This window comes from Scyliorhinus torazame, chromosome 9 (genome assembly GCF_047496885.1).
Source record: "Scyliorhinus torazame isolate Kashiwa2021f chromosome 9, sScyTor2.1, whole genome shotgun sequence".
NCBI lineage: Eukaryota > Metazoa > Chordata > Chondrichthyes > Carcharhiniformes > Scyliorhinidae > Scyliorhinus > Scyliorhinus torazame.
Window position 1 is genome coordinate 84,369,195 of NC_092715.1, and position 21,977 is coordinate 84,391,171.

General features: G+C 50.2%; 1 pseudogene; it reads left to right on the forward strand.

Moving 5' to 3' along the window:
- Positions 1–11,980: 11,980 nt before the first annotated feature.
- The window catches only part of LOC140430114 (small ribosomal subunit protein uS5-like), a 46,628-nt pseudogene continuing 36,631 nt past the window's right edge, over positions 11,981–21,977 (forward strand).

Here is a 21,977-nt window from a genome sequence, read left to right on the forward strand (position 1 = left end):
ACTATTCCCAAAGTAATCCCTGACTGAAACTTCAACCACCTGGCCGGGCTCATTCCCCAACACCAGGTCCAGTATGGCACCTTCCTGAGTTGGACTATTTACATAGTAGGGCCACAATACCACATGAGAGGCAGTGGCAGCAGCTGTCAGTGTGGGCAGCATGACCAGGAGGACCAGCGTCCAAGATCGGAAGAAGATGAACGACCTCCACCGAGCTGCAAAGGTAAGTTACCATCAGTTCCGCATGCCACCACTCAGGCTCTCAAACATGCCCCTCCCACCCACAAATCACTGGCTGACACCTCACACCCTCCCCACATCTGATCTTCGTGCTTGTTCCTCAGCACCCCTGAGAACCCACCAGCACAACCCCTCCATATCCAGGTGCGATGCCCACACATGCTACCTGCTGGAGAACCCCCGTGACCCATCAAGCATATGGCTCACAAGGCCCCCTCTTTGTCCACACAGGAGAAGACACCCATAATGAACTGGAGAGAGCCAAGACAGGGGGACGGAGTACCAGAGCTCCGAGTCTTACCCCATATGAGGAACTGGTCCTGGGGATCAAGGAGTTTACCAAGGAGAAAGCAGTCACCGACAGCGAGGTTGGCCTGCGCCTGCGCACACAACCTCTGCAAAGCCAACTGAGAGGCCAAGAGAGAATATCAGTCCAAGCGAGAATAAGAGACTAGCATTACAGACTCTCGGCGGTTGTGGCAAGGCTTAAACAACATAATGGGCAACAAAGCGAAGCTGGGCGGTATCTCCAGCAGGAGCGTACCCCTCCCCGATGAACTCAATGTAGTCTATGCTCAGTACGAGCAGGAAACCAATGATCCGCTGTCGAGTGCCCCAGCAGCACATAACACACCCATACCCACCATCACAGCTTCTGAAGTCAGATCGGCCTTCCTAAAAGTGAACCCTCGGAAGTCGACGGGTCCGGACAGGATCCCTGGTCGTGCATTCAGAGCCTGCACGGACCAGCTGGCAGATGTGTTCGCGGACAACTTTAGCCTGTCCCGACTCTGCCCCGAGATCCCCAACTGCTTCAAGAAGACTACCATTATACCGGTGCCAAAGAAGAACCAGGCAACGTGCCTCAATGACTACCGTCTGGTGGCCCTGACTTCAGTCGTAATGAAGTGCTTCGAGAGGTTGGTCATAAGACCATAAGACAAGGAGCAGAATTAGGCCACTCGGCACATCGAGTCTGCTCTGCCATTCAATCATGGGTGATATTTTTCTCATCCCCATTCTCCTGCCTTATCCCCGTAACCCCTGATCCCTTTATTAATCAAGAACCTATCTAACATGAAGCGCATCACCTCCATACTCCCAGAATGCCTTGATCCACTGCAATTCGCATACCGCCGCAACCGGTGCACAGCAGACGCCATCTCCCTGGCCCTACATTCATCCCTAGAGCATCTCCACAACCAGGACTCCTACATCAGACTCCTATTTATTGATTACAGCTCCGCCTTCAACACCATAATCCCAGCCAAGCTCATCTCAAACTCCAAAACCTAGGACTTGGCTCCACACTCTGCAATTGGATCCACAACTTTCTGACCCACAGACCACATCAGTAAGAATAAACAACAATCCCTCCTCCACAATAGTCCTCAATACCAGGGCCCCGCAAGACTGCGTACTATACTCCCTGTACACACACGACTGCCAGGCAAAATTTGGTTCCAACTTCATCGGCAGGTTTGCTGATGATAAGATCATAGTGGGGCGGATCTGGAATAACGACGAGTGAGAATACAGGAGGGAGATAGAGAACCTAGTGGAGTGGTGCAGTAGCAACAATCTATCCCTCAATGCCAGCAAAACTAAAGAGCTGGTCATTGATTTCAGGAAGCAAAGTATTGTACACACCCATGTCAGCATCAATGGGGCAGAGCTGGAGATGGTGAGCAGCTTCAAATTCCTAGGGGTCCACATCACCAAAACTCTGTCCTGGTCCACTCACGTCGACGCTACCACCAAGAAAGCACAACAGCGCCTATACTTCCTCAGGAAACTAAGGAAATTCAGCATGTCCACATTAACTCTTACCAACATTTACAGATGCACTATAGATAGCATCCTATCTGGCTGCATCACAGCCTGGTATGGCAACTGCTCGGCCCAAGAAACTGCAGAGAGTCGTGAACACAGCCCAGTCCATCACACAAACCTGCCTCCCATTAATTGACTCCATCTACACCTCCTTCTGCCTGGGGAAAGCGGGCAGCATAATCAAAGACCCCTTCCACCCGGCTTACTCACTCTTCCAACTTCTTCCATCGGGCAGGAGATACAAAAGTCTGAGAACACGCATGAACAGACTCAAAAACAGCTTCTTCCCCGCTGTTAACAGACTCTTAAATTAACCTCTTATGGTCTGACCTAACTAACACTACACCCTGTATGCTTCATCCGATGACAGTGTTGATGTGGTTACATTGTGTACCTTGTGTTGCCCTATTATGTATTTTCTTTTCTTTTCTTTTATTTTCATGTATTTAATGATCTGTTGAGCTGCTCGCAGAAAAATACTTTTCACTGTACCTCGGTACACGTGACAATAAACAAATACAAATACAAATCCACAGAGGTGAGAATCCCCTGCCCCTTCACCCAGATGGCCTGTGTCAAGTGCATTGTTAATGTCAGACAAAATGATCCTTCCCTCTCACTGACCACATGTCCATTGTCTCGTAGGATCTCCATCTGATGGGGCCGGGCCATCTAGAGTCGTCTGCACTTCACTGTGCCCCACCTCCGCTCCCCTCCCCACCAACTGCAACCCAAAAACCACCTTGCAGGAGACCACCATCGAGACGTCACAGCTATCACCCTGAGCTTCCACGAGTGCAGAAGCACACATCTCGGTGGGTGTCATTATTGGACAGTCTTCTGGGGCACAATCATGTGAGCATCATGCAGTTGCTGATGCACATCTGGGGAGGCAGGAACATCCAAGGGAGACAGTGGTCGGAGGTCTGCTGGATCCCAGGACTCAGCTGGGTCACAGTCAGATTCCGAGCCTCTGGACAAGGTTGTCCAAGAGCTGATGCTACAACACAGCCGTGAGATTCAGGAGGGCATGTCAGCGACATTCCAGCGAGTTCATAGCTGATTGGCAGAATCCCAAAGGAAGGCCAAGGGCACAGGTAATGATGCCGACCAAGGCAGCGACAGCAGTGGAAAACCTGGAGCACAATCTCAGCGCCGTGAGTGGTGGTGTCCAAGGCATGGCTCAATTTCTGATGACCATGGCTGAGGGCCTCGGCATCATGTCCCATACACAGGTGAACATTGTAGAGGCACTGCAAAGCATATCCCAGTCACTGAGCAATGTGTTCCTGATGCAGGTGAACATTGCTGGGGCACTACAGAGCATGGTCCAGTCACTGATGAGCATCACTGAGCACATTGACACCATGGTGCAGACAACAAATGGGAAGGCGCCAGTTTCCGTCAGCAGCCATTGCGCCAGCTTCACGTTTTCAAAAAGGACGACTAAACGACGTCCGTGTGATTTCTCGCTGGGGAGATGGTTATTTCCCGGGAGGCCGTTACATTAAATTTCAATATCGCTAATGAGATAGAAATGAATGCAAACTGGAGTTAATAATATGCTCACCATATTTGGCCGAGATCTGGAACTCGCGATTGGGAGTGGGCTGGTTAGATGGCAAACTCTCGATTTTGGTCTTTGCTGTTATTTAACTAGCACACCCAGATCCGCGTCGGGTGCAACGCGATGGTTAAATCACGCCCATTGTACTGGTGCTGAGCAGGAGCAGTAGTCCACATGCAGCTAGAACTATATGTAATTTTGGAGTGTTTGATAACATAGGGGATTCAAAAGGTGGTAAGCGTGTCTTATTCCTTTAGCACTAACACCGATGTAAAGATTTTTGGAAAAATGTTCTGTAAAATAAATTGTTTCAGTAAATCCATTACACTTTGATGTATTAAAAGTAATGACTTGCCGTCCATGTGTGGTATGGGTCAATACTATTTAGTATCTGATTTTCCATAATCCACTTTCTGCTCCACCTGTTTTATTTTCCATTATTTTCAGAACCTTGCATTTGAGACTGTTGTTATCCCTGTCATCTTGCAGAACATGAGGAAAGCCAGAAAGACGGCATATGCTGCATCAAAGCCCAATGTTGAGAGGCATTTCCCTCCCATTTCCCTTTTATCATTGTGCTTCATGGTACATTGGAACAATATAATTGGATAGGCCGTTCAGCCTCTCAAACCTGTTCTGCCATTCCGACAGATCCTGACTGATCTGGTCCTCAACCCCAATAACAGGTCCATGGTCCATATCCCTTCCACATTTACTTAGCAAAAATCAATCAACAGCAGGCATGAACATTTCAATCGATCCAGAATTCAGAATACTTTGGGAAGATTTCTATCTGGAATCATTTATGGTTATGAGATTAGAAATAAATGCAATAATGACTGCAAAAGCTTCTTTTTTATATTAAAGTAAGGTTGAAAAATGCTATTTATGAGATCACAAGTGCTGTGTTTGCTGTATTGCGAGAGAGATCTTCAAGTTCAATGCTGCAGATGTTGTTGCATGAAGTGATTTGTATTTAATGTATCCTCGTGCCACTTTCAAGGTAATGAACTTGATTAAATTTCTTGGTTCAGCGCAGGCAGGCTGCTACAACAAACATTGAAAATGTCACATTTCCATAACGTAGTACTAGTTATTAATAAATTTTGATTGAAATTAATGCAGTCTTGAAAAACTCCATATCCCAACTGCAATATTAATTTGCTTTGTAATGTGCTTGATGCTCAGGGGCATCACATGCTATACTGTATAATGTTGATAAGCTAATATTCTGTAATTGGAATTCTGCTTTTGTCAGACATTTTTAAAGATTAGTTGGCATGCTGCTGCCAAAGTATGTTTACATCTCTCTGGTTATTTGCCATACAGTTGTCAAGGTCTGATATTAGTGTTTTTCTTATCTCTTGTGTTTTGTTATGTTATTCCTGTGCTCAGCTGAGGCTGTAGTTTATAACCAGGGACCTTAGATTGGAGGAGTGAAAGTTTGCAAAGCAACAGCCATTTTTAAATATTCAATTTTGTATGCTTATCCCAATTGACTCTGCATAACTCAATTTGGGTACCACTGAGACAATGGTTCAGGTTTTCATTATGATTCAAGCTGAATTAATGCAAAACATTTAAATATATGTCTAGAGCATCACAATACTTGTGGTACTGGATTAGAGATTGTAAATTGACAGCCTACGATGGCAAGTTATGATCTGAAATCAATCAGTCTGGTGATTTGTGAGTGAGGTGCAGAAAAATCTCCCTTAAAGCCACATTGTTATAAAGCCCTACCAGATTCATGAATGGGGTAAGGAAACGTCTGACACCTACCTGGTTTAGCTCAGGTATATGGGGCGATTTTATGCCTGCGTTAGCCGTCAGTGAGAACAGAGACGTGGGTGCACCCCGATGGCGTGGGGCTGCCCCACAATGGGAAACACCATTGACTAGCCGGCGTAACGGAGCATCCCGCCGGCAGGGTAAAAAAGAAATGTAGCGCGGCAGGGCAGAGAATACAGCTGATCATTTTTCAATTGTCCGCACCCATCGCCGGTGACAATACAAGGTTTCCGCCCAGAAAAATAAGGAGCTTCACTTAAATTAACGAGTGATGTCATGCTAGTGCGATTTATAACAGCTCTTTAAAAACGAGAGCCTGCCGACCTCACCTCTGGAGGAGATATCGGAGGTGAACAGTCAGGTCGCCATTATCCTCCAGGCTGACATTTGGAGAGGGAGCACTGGACAGGATGCAAGGGACCCAGATAAGTGCAACTCATGGTCAGTGTGGGAGGCTCAGGAGAATTACATTACACAGATTGGGACTGAGTCTGGCTCCAATTCCAACACCTACAAAAGCCTCGGGCCTGAGGCCTGGAGGTTTCACAGCCTGCAAGAGAGGGAAGTGCAGGAGGATTGCAGAGTCTGGGACTGAATCTGGACCTGCTGCCTCCAATTCCAACACCGACAAAGGCCAAGGGCCTGAGGCTTGGAGGCCTTACAGCCTGCAAGAGAAGGAGATGCAGGAGGATTGCAGAAACTGTGACTGAATCTGTTCTGGGCTTAATTTCAATACCTAAAGGAGGAGGGGGGTGGTGTGGGGTGGGGGGTGGGGGGGGGCGGGACAGTCCTGACCTGATTTTTTTGGCTTGTGTTGAGACAGGGGTGGGGGTTAAAGAAAAACACTTTTGTGGACTATTAGCTGGACCCCTCTTGGGGCTGAAGACCCTGTCCTTTCACCCATTGACTGACTGAGAAAAATCTGGAAGCCAAGCCCCCCCCTCTCCATCTGACCTGGGGCATCTGTTCATCTTTGTGCCCCACTCCTGTGGAAACCTTCTCTCTTCCCTCTCGCACGCTCCTCTCTGCCTCTCTCTTCTTTCCAAGTTCCGAGCACCTGGGGGAGAATGCCCTTAAAAACGTGCTCTCCCCCATCATAAGCACAAAATTAACCACATGGGATGGATGTAGCAACACTCCAGGACCATCTATGCGGGAATGCGGCTTCCCAGGTCTCCGCTGCTCCTGCAACCGCGCCAGTATTGAAATTTGAACACAAAACCTAAGGTGAAATGCTACATCCATTGCTAGAGGGCTGGTTTAGCTCAGTGGGCTTGACAGCTGGTTTGTAATGCAGAACAAGGCCAGCAGTGCGGGTTCAATTTCCATACCAGCTTAACCAAACAGAATCCGGAAGGTGGCGACTAGGGGCTTTTCACAGTAACTTCATACTTGTGACAATAAAAGATTATTATTACATGACATTAGAGGCTTGCATCAAGGCAATGGCCGGGGTCGCCGACCTCTAGGACTTGTCGCAGCCTCAAAATTGTACGGCAAAGCCATCTTTTTTCTGAAGGTCGAGTGGGTGGTCCCTTTTGCCCTGGGAAAGGGGCTCATGGTGGGTGGGACCTTCTTGAGGCCACTTCCCAGAGGATCATCCTTTCTAACGTCCTGCCCTTCATCCTGGCTAAGCTCATCCTCCCCCACCTCCATCAGGGCAGCACGGTAGCATTGTGGATAGCACAATTGCTTCACAGCTCCATGGTCCCAGATTTGATTCTGGCTTGGGTCACTGGCTGTGCGGAGTCTGCACATTCTCCCTGTGTGTGCGTGGGTTTCCTCCGGGTGCTCCGGTTTCCTCTCACAATCCAAAGATGTGCAGGTTAGGTGGATTGGCCATGATAAATTGCCCTTAGTGTTCAAAATTGTCCAAAATTAGTGTTGGGTGGGGTTACTGGGTTATGGGGATAGGGTGGCGGTGTGGAACTTGGGTAGGGTGCTCTTTCCAAGAGCCGGTGCAGACTCGATGGGCCGAATGGCCTCCTTCTGCACTGTAAATTCTATGAAATCTACTGGGGGAGGGGCTGGCACCAAGCTCATTCAGCCTTAATGAAGCCTTCCTCCAACACATTTACTCCTTCCGGCGACAGGAGTTTGCTCGCCTGACCCGGGAGGGTTGCACGGAGGAAGGCTTCGTCATTATCCACGAAGAGTCCATGGATGACATGCACCTCCCCCCCCTGCAAGGAGGAGTGATGCTGGCAGCAAATGAGTTGAGCACATTCCTGTCTCTTGATGAGGAGAAGGCGTTTGACAGGTTAAAGTTAATAGGTCTCTTCCCTGTATATAACATACATGGGCTTTGCATCCTGATTTACAGTGCGACAATTAATAATCGATACCTCAATAAATCATCTTTACCCTTCTTTGTTCCTGTTTTCATCTTCTTCTTCATGGGTTGTTCACCAGAAGCCCTGGAGCTTACACCAGCCCACTGCTGGCAGCCGCAAAATGGAGGACTCTCTCTCGCGTCCAGAGCACGTGTCGTAAGTGTATGGGACGTGTGACCTCTCTGCCATTACTTCTGTCGAGAAGGCTACACCGATTTCTTAGAAGAATCTGCTCAAGGGCCAGCGTGCTGGCGTCAGGAGGAGGCGGCCTGCCTCGCTGGGTTCCAGGTCTGTGCACTGCTGAGGGTGGGACGGCCGGCATTCTGAAAGTCGGTCGCGGCCGACATTTTTAAAAGTCGGTCACGGCCTTCGGGCACTTCTTTCCACGATCGAGAACGCCGGGACCGATGGTCCCGCGATCCTTCCAATACCTGGCCGCGACCCACCTGCGGGTCACGAACCTGAGTTTGAAAATGACTGATTAAAGCAAAGGGACAATGCAATGAAGTCAGTTTGCATGGTTGAATGTAAAAGCACTTTTTTGAAGTTTGTTGATGTAACCTTATGTTGTTACTGCCAAGCCATTGGCTCCTGTTCAGCTCAATTAAAACTTTACTCAATCATATAAGCGATCCAATAAAATATTTATGGACAGTTACCATGGTGATTTGGGAGAAGTATCACTTGATCCATGCAGTTGATGTGACGTGGAACAAAAGCATTCTGGAAATAGTCAGCGATCCATTAAGAAGGGTAAATGGCTTGAAACTTTGGTCTGAATTGTATCAGTTCGCTGGTGGAGGTTGGAGGGTGCTTAATTGATGAATGAAGGCATTAGATGGGTTAAGGAATCTCTGAAATGCAGTTTTATAATTCTTCATGGTTGTGGTTGGATGTGCTTTCCAGATACACGTTTATTATACAGCCCCAAGGGGCTGGTTTAGCACAGCGCTAAAGAGCTGGCTTTTAAAGCAGACCAAGGCAGGCCAGCAGCACTGTTCAATTCCCGCACCAGCCTCCCCAAACGGGCACCGCATGTGGCGACGAGGGCCTTTTCACAGTAACTTTATTTGAAGCCTACTTGTGAGAATAAGCGATTTTCATTTTCATTTCATTACTCAGACATCTGTGGAGTAATATCTATTACGGTTAAACAATGGATTCATACAACTTAGCTTCCTGCTGATCCAGGGTGATCAAACTTTGTCTTTGTGATTCTCCTCCCAGTTGCCTTGTCAGTTCTGACCTTAGTTCCCTGCTCCCTGTTGTATTGAACACGATTTACCGGCCTTGTCGTGTCATCAAGTCAGGTGTCCCGCGTGATTCACGATGCTCGAAACATGTTGCAAGATTCGACAAAACCTCGTAAGACTTTGCGATCTGGATCTCACCCTCACTTAGCGTGATCCAGATTTAGGCTCATTTAAATATGTCTGCGCCGGATGCCCCTGGCGCCCAGGTTCTAATGGACGGTAATGGGAGACCTCGCCAGGGCGCCATTCAGCACTGGTCCACACAAACGTGGACCAGGTGCAATGGCACCTGAAGGAGCCTTTGGAGGCTCCCGGGTTGTGAGGCTCTGGGCAGGTTGGCACCCTGGCACTACTGCTGTCACCCAGACACCTTGGCACAGCTAGCCTGGCACATTGGCACTTCCAGCTGGACACCCTAGCAGTTTCAGTCTGGCAGTGGCACTGCCATGGTGCCAGGCTGACAGTGCCAATGTGCCTGGGTGCCAGGTTGCCTGTGCCAGGAGTCAGGCCCTGTGTGCCTTGCCCATAAGAGTTGGGGTGCAGTGGCGGTCTCAAGGACCCCAGAAGATGTACGTTGGGTGCAGTGGGGGTCCAGAGGCCATGGTAGGATCCCTGAAGGAGGTTGAAGGATTAGTGGTGGCCTTTAAAAATGACGCCCCGATCGGCAAGTCATCTTCCTGAACTGGTGAGCTGAGCTTGTCAGTGCAGGAAATTATGTCAGCGTGGCCTCGACAGGGCGTTCCCCGCCAAGGTTAAAATAAAACGTTGAATAGCTGCAGGCTCCGAGAAACACCCCGTTAAACTCGCCCGATACAGGTCTCTGTTTTTGTCCTGTTGAATCACGCCCATTGTGTACCCTTTCCTTGTGAGTTATATCACATCGTACTCAGAATGTATATTGATGTGAGTTCCTTCTCAACATAACGGCCGCCATGATGATTTAGCTGATAAGCAGTTAATATCACTCAGCATGACCCAGATAATCTCAATTAGTTAAGTGATGCTGTTTGGTGCTCCCATTGTTCTGGCCAATAGAACAAAGAACAAAGAAATGTACAGCACAGGAACAGGCCCTTCGGCCCTCCAAGCCCGTGCCGACCATGCTGCCCGACTAAACTACAATCTTCAATACCCAATATGTGCACCTGATGTGGGTGTAAGCAGCAAACCTGCTACTTATTTTAGTCTGACCAACAGCCATGTCAACAAAAAAGTCAATTTCTGACAATTGCTGGAGATGTGATTAACCAAAGGACTCCAGTAAATTCCAACAGAGAGGTCCGACATGTTCCCACCAGCATAGGATATCAGCAAAGGGGGAAGGGAAATGTTCGACTTCCTACTGAATGTTCCTTTCCGGTCGGGGAACACTTCAGCAGTCAAGGGCATTCAGCCTCTGATCTTCGGGCAAGCATTCTCCAAGGTAGCCTTCAGGACGCGCAACAATGCAGAATCGCCGAGCAGAAACTGACAGACAAGTTCCGCACACATGAGTACGGCCTCAACGGGGACCTTGGATTCATGTCGCATTACATTCACCCACCACCATTTGGCCTGGGCTTGCAAAATCCTACCAACTGTCCTGGCTTGAGACAATGCACACCTCGTTAACCTGTAATTATCCCTCTCTCCAGTCGCACCGTCTAGATCTGTAAAGACTTAATTACCTGCAAAGACTCACATTCAAAGTATCATCTTGCATCATTGACTTTGTTGATATATGGGTTTGTGGAACCCACCTCTTCACTCACCTGATGAAGGAGCTGCGCTCCGAAAGCCAGTGATTCGAAACAAACCGGCTTGACTTTAACCTGGTGTTGTTAAGATTTCTCACTGTGCTCAATTCAGAAGGGGAGTGGGGGGCTGAGATGCTGCTCTTCTTGCCACTGGGAAAATGGCTCTCTGATAGGATTGGGTGGGGAAAGCTCCCATTGTTCTTCACATCAATATCCACCCCTCCCACCCCACCCCACCCACCTCCAGAGTGCTGAAAAAAAGACAGCCGTTAACTGTGTTTCTGCCTCCACAGCTGCTGCCAAGTCTGCTGAGTATTTTTGCTGACTTTCTCTTTTTATTTCAGATTTTCAACAACTGCAGTATTTGGCCTTCGTTCTGTTGCAGATGTGATGTTGTCCCAGTGGCACTATGGAACTGAAAATAAGGCCTATGAACACATGCAGAAAGTCCTCAATTCCTAAAATGTATCTTTTTGCATCAGTAACATAATACAAAACAAAGGCAACAAGCAATTCAGGGCAGTCAATCAGGTTTATGACTTACAGACGGCTGGATAATGATGAGGTCTGCCTTTGTGAAAATAAAATCAATTGATGTTTAAAAGTGAATGGTAATGTAAAACTTTACAAGAAAACCACACACATTTTAAATGACGAGAATCAAAGTCCATGTTTCTATTATATCGTTGCTTCTTCAAACCAGGCAATGTGTGTCTGAAAGTACTTAATACAATTGGTTCCTCTGATCATCCGCGAATCTGTCTCTGTGAAACACATTTGATTTTTATTGACAAAAGTGAATAAGAGCGTAGGTTGCCATTGACATTTGGAAACCTTGGGTGAGATTGTAACTACCCGCATGATGGGGAGGAGGGGGTGGGGAGGAGGGGATGGGGGTGGGGGTGGGTGGATGGGGGGGTGGGGGGTGGAGGATGAGCGGGTGGCAGTTGGGGTATGGCCCCAAGAAAAGAATTGATTCGTTTTTGGTGAAGATGTAGGGCATGATCTAACAAACAAAATGGAGTTCCTTCTGAGCCTGGTTAGCCGGGTCGTTCTCAACGCTTCTGTTTTTTCAGTGCTTCGGTGCGGACCCCCCACTCCCCCAACCCTCCCCCGAGGCCACAGTCAGCATAATTTCCTACACTGAGGAGCTCCGATGAGCAGAACCCCTCAAGATCAGGATTGATGGAATAGAAGCATTAAGCTTTGACGAAAGAAATAGCAAGAATGACTGAATACTCTCTGAGGAAAAAAGGAAAGAACAGCCTACATGCTGGTAGATGGGATAAAGGATATCAAAATATTAAACAAGGTCAAGGGAAAATGTAAGAGTCAAGGTTCTATCAGATGGGAGTCAACACTAAGTAAATACACAAAGCATTAAAATAGAATTGCAGAGACAAAAGCATTAATGTGGAGGATACTATGTAGTAGCTTTCATAGAGATGTGTTAAAGTTTGGCAGGGAAATTAATATTAATATTCTTCACAGAGATAAGGAGGGGACTAAGTAGGTCACATGGTAATGGATTTACCAGCGTTAGTAAAGGATTTTTTATCACTGTGGGAGGGTGTAAGTGGGTCCTTGGGATTTGAGTTGAGAAAGAATCCATATGGATAGAGTTAAGAAATAAGAGGTGGAATTCAAATGTGCATGGTATGCATTTCAGGCCACTGTCAATAATTTGTTAAGTACTTCCTTCTATAAAGGAACAGATTATTCCCATGCCCTACAAACATTACACAGAATGCCCCTGCTTAACAGTCCTTCATACCTCCGTTGCCACTCCCCTCATTTGCATTAAAGAACATTCAAAACATTCAGAAAATTCTACATCTTTCACAGACTGAGAATGTCAACTCATAAGTGTTCTGTGTTTTATTATTTGAGCCTGTTTACAATTGATGCCCACTGTGCTTGATTGATCAAGCCTGGACTCATGGAAAAGTAAGGAAATCATAGAACGAACTGGAAATATAGCATTGGAGGTCACATAGTAGCATGGATAGAGGTTGATTAGCTGATAGGAAACTGAGAGTAGAATTGATGGGTTATTTTTGGATTGAGAAGATGTAATGTGCCACAGGGATCGTGCTGGGGCCTCAACTATTTACAATCTTTATCAATGGCTTGGATGAAGGTACTGAACTGATGGTGACAAAAAGATAGGCAGGAGAGTGAGTTGTGAAGAGGACATAAGGGGCACGATTTGAAGGAAATGAAACGGTCCCGTTTTGGGCACGTTTAGCGGGTTATTTCCTGGTGCTTGTAGCGCCAAAAATAACCTTGCTATTACATGGGACTCTGCTTCAGTTTTGGGCTTCAGTGAGGAACGCCGCACAGAGGCCACACTTCAGCTCATTAATAACTTTGGCTCATGAGTTCATCAGTGCAGGAAGAAATTGGCCTGCAATTGTTAAATGGCACCCCAATCTCTGTACACCCCCCCATGCCCCAATTAGGGAGTCATTGAGCCACCTCATAAGGCCAGGGCTCCATGGGCAATAAGCCACCTGGGCACCTTGGCACTGCCTGCATGGCACCTGGGAAGCTCTGCCAAGGTAGCATCAGAAGTGCCAGGATACCACCCTGCCCAGAGTCTGACGTGGACCAGGCATAACGGCACATGGGGGAGCTCTCCCAGGCAATTGGAGACCCCTGGGTGGTCACGCATTGGGCAGGGTGGCACCTGCCAGGGTGGCACTGCTATTGAATAGTGGGATGTTTTTCGGCATTGCAGATGTCGAGAAACACATGGTTAAATGCGCCCAAAACCAGATATGCAATTTGGCTTTGGCTGGAATTCAATTGCCTGTTCCTTTCACACGTGCTTGTTTGCCCAGCTGCCTTACTCAGAGTATTTTATGGCTTCTTTAACAGCTTCCAAATGTTCTGGTAGAGCATGAAAGCTCTGTTCATAATGTGTGTGGTAGTATGTATTAGGGGTCATGTGGGACTGGAAGCCCTAATGTCATTGGCTGACAGATCCCGGGTCCTGGTTGGCCGTTGACCTCTAGCTCCGCCCTGAAGGCGGAGTATAAGAAGCCGGAGTCCTCCCCCGCAGGCCATTCTACTATTGAGCTGCGGGGGAACAGACACGCTTAATAAAGCCTCATCAACTTCACTCTATTCGTCTCACGGAGTCTTTGTGCGCTACAATTTATTAAGCGTGCCTAAAAAGGACTATGGAGCTCAGGATCATTCCGGAATGCCTGAGGATCAGCCCCCACGCAGTGAACGCGGCAGCAGCCTTCAAGCACTGGCAGACTTGTTTCGAGGCCTACCTCAGAACGGCCACCGGCCGGGTCACAGAAGACCAAAAACTACAGGCCCTGCACTCGAGGGTGAGCACGGAGATTTTCTCCCTCATCGAAGACGCGGAGGATTTCCAGACGGCGTTCGCAGCACTGAAAAGTCTCTATGTCCGCCCAGTTAACCAAATCTACGCTCGCTACCAGCTCGCGACGAGACGGCAAGGTCCCGGAGAATCGATGGACGAATTCTACACTGCGCTGCTGATTTTGGGACGAGCCTGCAGCTGCCCTTCGGTGAACGCAAATGAACACACGGACATGTTAATGCGCAATGCTTTTGTGGCAGTTATGAATTCCTCCCAAATCCGCCAAAGACTTCTAGAAAGAGAGTCGCTAGGACTCTCAGAGGCCCGGGCCCTAGCAGCCTCCCTAGACGGCCCCGACCGTGCGGCAGCCCATTGGGCTCCGTACGTACCCGTCGCGACAAACCCACCCCCCCCCCCCGGACACCCCACAGGCTTGCGCGGTCCAAACGCCAAGTCGCACCGGGGGCGCCTGCTGCTATTTCTGCGGCCAGGCGAAACACCCCCGGCAGCGCTGCCCGGCCCGCGCAGCAATCTGCAAGAGCTGCGGGAAAAAGGGCCATTTCCCGGTTGTGTGCCGGTCCCGCGAGGTCGCCGCTGTCCCGGGAGAACAGGGAGCCCTGCAAGCCGTTTACGCTCCCCAACCCCCCCAGCGCCCCATGTACGACACGCAAGCGCAGCCGCTCTGGGTCCCGACCACCGCGGTCCCGGGAGAACAGGGAGCCCTGCACGCCGCTTACGCTCCCCAACCCCCCCACCCCCGTCCCCACGTATGACCCGCCGGCGCTTCCACTTTGGGTCCCGACCACCACTCTCCCCGGAGATGAGGGAGTTCTGCGCGTCTCTAACGCCCCCCAAACCCCCCCCTCGCGCCCCATGTGTGACCCGCAGACGCCGCCATTTTGGGTCCCGGCCACCACGAGGGGAGGAAGGGCGCCGCCATCTTGGACCACCCCAGACCTGTACGACGCGTGGTGGCGGCCATTTTGTCCACCCCCACCGCCATCTTGTGACCCCCCAGCCATGTGCGATGTATGGGGGCAGCCATTTTGTTCATCCCCGACGCCATCTTGGACGGCAACAACGGACCCCACTCCACTACTACAACCACGTCTCGCTTCAATTACGCTCGATCAAGCTCGGCCCCGGACACTCCAGACGACGACGACAACGGTGCTAATAAACGGCCACGAGACACCATGCCTAGTCGACTCTGGGAGCACGGAGAGCTTTATCCACCCCGACACGGTAAGACGCTGTTCCTTGACTACCTATCCCAGCACACAAAAGATTTCCCTAGCTGCAGGATCCCACTCCATACAGATCCAAGGATTCTGCATAGTTACCCTAACGGTGCAGGGGAGGGAGTTCAAAAACTACAAACTAAACGTCCTTCCCCAACTCTGCGCCCCCACCTTACTGGGATTAGATTTCCAATGCAATCTACAGAGCCTTACGTTCACATTCGGCGGCCCAATACCCCCACTCACTATCTGCGGCCTCGCAACCCTCAAGGTGCAACCCCCGTCCTTGTTTGCGAACCTCACCCCGGATTGCAAACCCGTCGCCACTAGGAGCAGACGGTACAGCGCCCAGGACCGGACCTTCATTCGGTCCGAAGTCCAGCAGCTACTAAAGGAAGGCATAATCCAGGCCAGCAATAGTCCCTGGGGAGCGCAGGTGGTAGTAGTGAAGACAGGGGAGAAACAAAGGATGGCCATAGACTATAGCCAGACCATCAACAGGTACACACAACTAGACGCGTACCATCTCCCCCGCATATCCGACATGGTCAATCGGATTGCCCAATATAAAGTCTTCTCCACCGTGGACCTCAAGTCCGCCTACCATCAGCTCCCCATCCGCCCAAGTGACCGCAAGTACACAGCCTTCGAGGCAGACGGGCGATTATACCATTTCCTAAGGGTCCCATTTGGCGTCACAAACGGTGTCTCGGTCTTCCAACGGGAGATGGACCGAATGGTTGATCAACATGGGTTGCAGGCCACGTTCCCGTATCTCGACAATGTAACCATCTGCGGCCACGACCAGCAGGACCACGACGCCAACCTCCAAAAATTCCTCCAGACCGCCAAAGCCTTGAACCTCACGTACAACGAGGACAAGTGCGTTTTTAGCACCAATCGGCTAGCCATTCTGGGCTACGTAGTGCGCAATGGGATAATAGGCCCCGACCCTGAACGTATGCGCGCCCTCATGGAATTCCCCCTCCCGCACTGCCCAAAAGCCCTGAAACGCTGCCTGGGGTTTTTTTCATACTACGCCCAGTGGGTCCCCCAGTACGCAGACAAGACCCGACCCCTAATACAGACCACGACCTTCCCTCTGTCGACAGAGGCTTGCCAGGCCTTCAGCCGCATCAAAGCGGATATCGCAAAGGCCACGATGCGCGCCATCGACGAGTCCCTCCCCTTCCAGGTCGAGAGCGACGCCTCCGACGTAGCTCTAGCGGCCACCCTTAACCAAGCAGGCAGACCTGTGGCCTTTTTCTCCCGGACCCTCCACGCCTCAGAAATCCGCCACTCCTCAGTGGAAAAGGAAGCCCAAGCCATAGTGGAAGCTGTGCGACATTGGAGGCATTACCTGGCCGGCAGGAGATTCACTCTCCTCACTGACCAACGGTCGGTAGCCTTCATGTTCGATAATGCACTGCGGGGCAAAATCAAAAACGACAAGATCTTAAGGTGGAGGATCGAGCTCTCCACCTTCAACTACGAGATTTTGTATCGTCCCGGAAAGCTGAACGAGCCGTCCGATGCCCTATCCCGCGGCACATGTGCCAACGCACAAATTAACCGCCTCCAAACCCTCCACGAGGACCTCTGCCACCCGGGGGTCACTCGGTTTTTCCACTTTATCAAGTCCCGCAATCTCCCATACTCTTTAGAGGAGGTCCGTACAGTCACAAGGGACTGCCACATCTGCGCGGAATGCAAACCGCATTTTTTTCAGGCCGGATGGTGCGCACCTGATTAAGGCTTCCCGCCCCTTTGAACGCCTTAGTCTCGATTTCAAAGGGCCCCTCCCCTCCACCGACCGCAACACATACTTTCTTAATGTGGTGGACGAATACTCCCGCTTCCCATTCGCCATTCCCTGCTCTGACATGACAGCGGCCACAGTCATTAAAGCCCTGAACACCATCTTCACACTCTTCGGTTGCCCCGCATACGTCCACAGCGACAGGGGGTCCTCTTTCATGAGTGACGAACTGCGCCAGTTCCTGCTCAGCAAGGGCATAGCCTCAAGCAGGACGACCAGCTACAACCCCCGGGGGAACGGGCAAGTAGAGAGGGAGAACGGCATGGTCTGGAAGACCGTCCTACTGGCCCTACGGTCCAGGGACCTCCCAGTTTCACGGTGGCAGGAGGTCCTCCCGGACGCTCTCCACTCCATCCGTTCGCTATTATGTGCGAGCACTAATCAAACGCCTCATGAGCGTCTCCTTGTCTTCCCTAGGAGGTCCTCCTCTGGAACGTCGCTGCCGATCTGGCTGGCGGCCCCAGGACCCATCTTGCTCCGAAAGCATGTGCGGGCACATAAGGCGGACCCGTTGGTCGAAAGGGTTCACCTCCTCCACGCGAACCCGCAGTACGCTTACGTGGAGTACCCCGACGGCCGACAGGACACGGTCTCCCTGCGGGACCTGGCGCCCGCTGGCAACACACACACCCCCCCGACACCATTCACCCAACCCCCCACCTTCCTGCCACCGCCGCACCCCGCGACCGCCCCCTTCCCAGGAGGATCGGTTCCCCTCCCCTCAGGCCCGACCAAGAATAAAGCCCAAGCTGAAACCGTAAGGCTCCCGGAGACGACAACACCGGTACAAGCACCACCACCACCACCGGGGCCGAGGCGATCGACACGGACGACCAGACCGCCCAACCGACTCGTGGCGTCGATCTAAATCAATATATGGACTTTTCACAAGAACATTTTGCTTTTCTCCCGATACCTTCTGTAAATATTTGAAACAGGACAAAATTGTACAATACTGTATTGCCATGTGAATGTTTTCCTCCCAGGACCAGCCCTGTAAACCCTTACCACCATACGAAGCATCACCCCGCCGGGTTCATTTTTGACAAGGGGTGAATGTGGTAGTATGTATTAGGGGTCATGTGGGACTGGAAGCCCTAATGTCATTGGCTGACAGATCCCGGGTCCTGGTTGGCCGTTGACCTCTAGCTCCGCCCTGAAGGCGGAGTATAAGAAGCCGGAGTCCTCCCCCGCAGGCCATTCTACTATCGAGCTGCGGGGGAACAGACACACTGAATAAAGCCTCATCGACTTCACTCTATTCGTCTCACGGAGTCTTTGTGCGCTACAATGTGTATAATAGATGAGGAGGTGAGGTTGGTGTGGGGGTAAGTGTGAGGGGGTGAAGATGAGGGTGTGAAGATGGGGGCTTTCGAGTGGTCAAAAACGTCAATTTACATAGGTGAGCTGCCGATTGCCTCAGAAGCACTCCACCAGACCACAGCTTTGTGAGAATGGAGGTGGGCCTTTCAACCTGCCCATTCTGAACAGGCATGTGGGCGATGTTAGCACTGTCTGCTGCATCTGTTCAGTTCTACAGTACTGTTATCTTTGGGGTGCCTGCATGTGTGCAAGTGTGTCTGTGTTGGGTGGTGAGAAAGAAGACTTCCTTCCTCATCCCTACCTCTCAATTAAAACTTCTTTGTCAGATATTGCAGATTTCCTGAAAATAAAACTCCAAATGAGCTCTCAGATTCTACACTTTAAGTACACTAAATCTGGAAGCAGCGAGTGACAGTTTTCCAGCTATTCAGTTTTGTGAGAATCAAGCTTGAAAGTTAAAATGGGGCGGGATTCTACATCCAATGACGCCTGAATCACAAAACGCGATTGGGTGGGGAATTGCGCATGGATCGCAATTCGTAGATGGTGTCGGGCACCCGATGGAGTGCCATGCTCCAGTGCCACGTCAATACATTCTACTCCGCCAGTACAGTAAATGCCATTGGCATATTATAAATGGGCCCGACCTGATAATCTCCGACGCTCCCATGATGCTCCACTTCCGCCAGGAGGAATTGCGGACAGCAAGGTTCACTTGTGGTTTTTAAAATTTGGAAAACAGGCACCGTGGCTGCTGAGGGAGAGGAAGGAGGTAGGACCTGTTCCCAGAGACGCAACCGTGGGTTGCTGTCCCTGCTGCTGGCACCACTGGGGGGGGGGGAGGTCATCTGCCAGGGCCAGGGGAGGGGTGCGAGTAGCAGGGGGCAACCAGCGGATGGACCTTGGGGACGGGTGACTCCCCCCCCCCCCCACCCCCCCGGGACTGGGATGTCCAGGCATGGACCGCTATTGATGCAGCCTACAATGACGCCCATGCAGCGAGCAGGAACGTGATCGAGAAGTGCATTGGCATCCTGAAGATGTGGTTCAGGTGCCTGGACCACAGTAGAGGGACCCTCCAGTACAGCGCGAGGAAGCCTGCTGCGTCCTCCACAACATCGCGCAGCAGAGCGGCAAGGTACTGGAGGAGGGGGCTAACACCAGGCCCCGTCTGATGAGGAGGATACGGAAGATGGCCAGGATGGGCAGGACATGGGGCTCGGGCAGGCACAGGAGCAACAGGGCCAATGCGCATGGGATGTTCTAATCGCCACCAGGTCACTGACTAGGGGGCCTCGCCGATGGTACAAATATCCATTTTTCATTGGAATCAATAGAGTTCCACATGGTGCTGGTGCTCGCTAATTAGTAGATCACAAATTGCTCCGGGACCTGAGCCAATTTAGTTGTCACAGAAGTCCCCGGGTTCATTCCCTGCGTCAACACTCAGGACTGGATTGTCCGCAGCCCCGCGCCAGACACAATTTTGTCGAGGGGCGGAGAATCCAATTTCACGCCGAAATCGGGCCCGGCTCCGGTCCGGCAATTCTCCAGGACCCGAGAATTGGCGTGATCGCGGAGTATGGCGCGCGGCTGGAGGCCCATTGACAGAGGCCAGCCCTGTCAGTCCTGGTGGGAGGTGGGGGGATCGGACATCGGGGACAGCCTTATCGGTGGCCAGGGGTTAGATCCGCGCGGTCGGATACTCTGGCGCGCGGCTGATCTGGGTAGTCTAATTTTTCTGTCTGCCTCCGCAGTTCGAGTCCGCCATGGAGCTCGGCGCGGCTGCTGGAGGCCGCCATGCACATGCGCGGACTCAAAACGGGAAGTGCGGGGGCCTGTATCCACAGCTAAAGTTGCGTGAATTACTCCGGGTCCCTGCTAGTCCCCTGCAGGGCATTGAATTAGCTGTACATTTCTCCAGGAATCTCTGGAGTAAAACTCCGCCATTTCTACGCCGGCGTGGGGACATAGTCCCATTTTGGGAGAATCCAGCCCCAGTTTCTGAAATGGAGAATTCCACCCAAAATGGCCCAGGGCAAACACTCTCCTGTTCCACACCATGCCTGCCCCAAATATGCCCCAAACTACAGTTAAGGCTTGGGTGGGTTTAGGCAACTCAACAATTAAAAAAAAATATGGGAGCAGAAGTAGACACTCAGTCCTTCTTCATCATACAGTATGATCATAGTTAATCTTCTATCTCAACTCCACATTCCTGTACTAGCCCGATTCCCTAGAAATTCCTCAGTGTCCAAAGTATCGATTGATACTTACAAATTTTATGGGTAGAATTTTAAGGCCCCATCATGACGGGCCGGGGCTTTACAATGTGGTAAGCATTTCAAATGTCCATTGACATCGCCAGTGTAAAATACCGTGCTATACGTTTCAATGAGACCAGTTTTCAGTTCTCAAACTTCCAGGTACATAAGCCCAGTTGTGTTACTCTTTTGTACCACCTGCTGTCATGATCCTTTGCTCCAATCCTCATTCCTTATTATTTTCATGGCCCCAATCCTCTTTTATTGGCACCAATCACTTTTCCAATGGGAATGATCTGAGAAAATGTGTTTGTTGTAAAATCTATAGGGGGATGCCGAGCACGTTAAACGACTTAAGATGGGATCTAAGCTCTCGTGCTGACACTTGCATCTGTGAAGAGGTTTGACAGATATAATGCTGGTGTAAGTTCCTCTTCTTAAAGGAGGCTGTGCCAGCACATCTTGAATTGCATCACGGTGATATGTGAGTGCAGAGCATCCTGTTACGTTGAAAGATTAGTCGAAAGCACTGCAATCGCAGCATGGGAAAATCAAGTTGCCCCCTCCCTAAGCCACTCACCATCCTGACTTGGAAATATATCACTGTTCCTTCAGTGTCGCTGGGTCAAAGTCCTAGGACTCCCTCTCTAACAGCACTGTGGGTGTACCTACACCACATGGAATGCAGCAGTTCAAGAAGGCAGCTCACCACCACCTTTCGAAAGGTGATTAGGGTTAGCAATAAATACTAGCCTAGCTAGTAAAGCCCACATTCCTTGAATGAATAAATAAAACCTTTATGTGCCAGGACCTTATATTACACTTCCATTGAGGGTAAGAGCCCATCTTCCCAGAATTTGTGTCAACTCAGCCAGGTACTTCAGGTCTGCTTCAGAGATATCTGTGACTGTACTCCAGCTCATAGATGGGATTATTAGTGACAATAATGGCTTGTAAGTGGTTTGAAGCTTTTTCCAGGCAACTTTCTGTTTTTTTACTCTCTTGTGAAGCATCTTTGGTTATATTTCTACAATAAAGGCATTATATAAATGCACGCTTTTGTTGCTATGGCATACCTATGATAATAGCGCACTTGAATAGCATTGAGGACACCCTCTTCACGGGCACATCATGCAGCAAAGGCTCTGATGTGTTAGGCAGGTAGGTTCGATGTGGACTGCACTCGATGCAGGGAAGCTAGAAACAGACGTCTAACACTGTTTTATTCAACGATAGA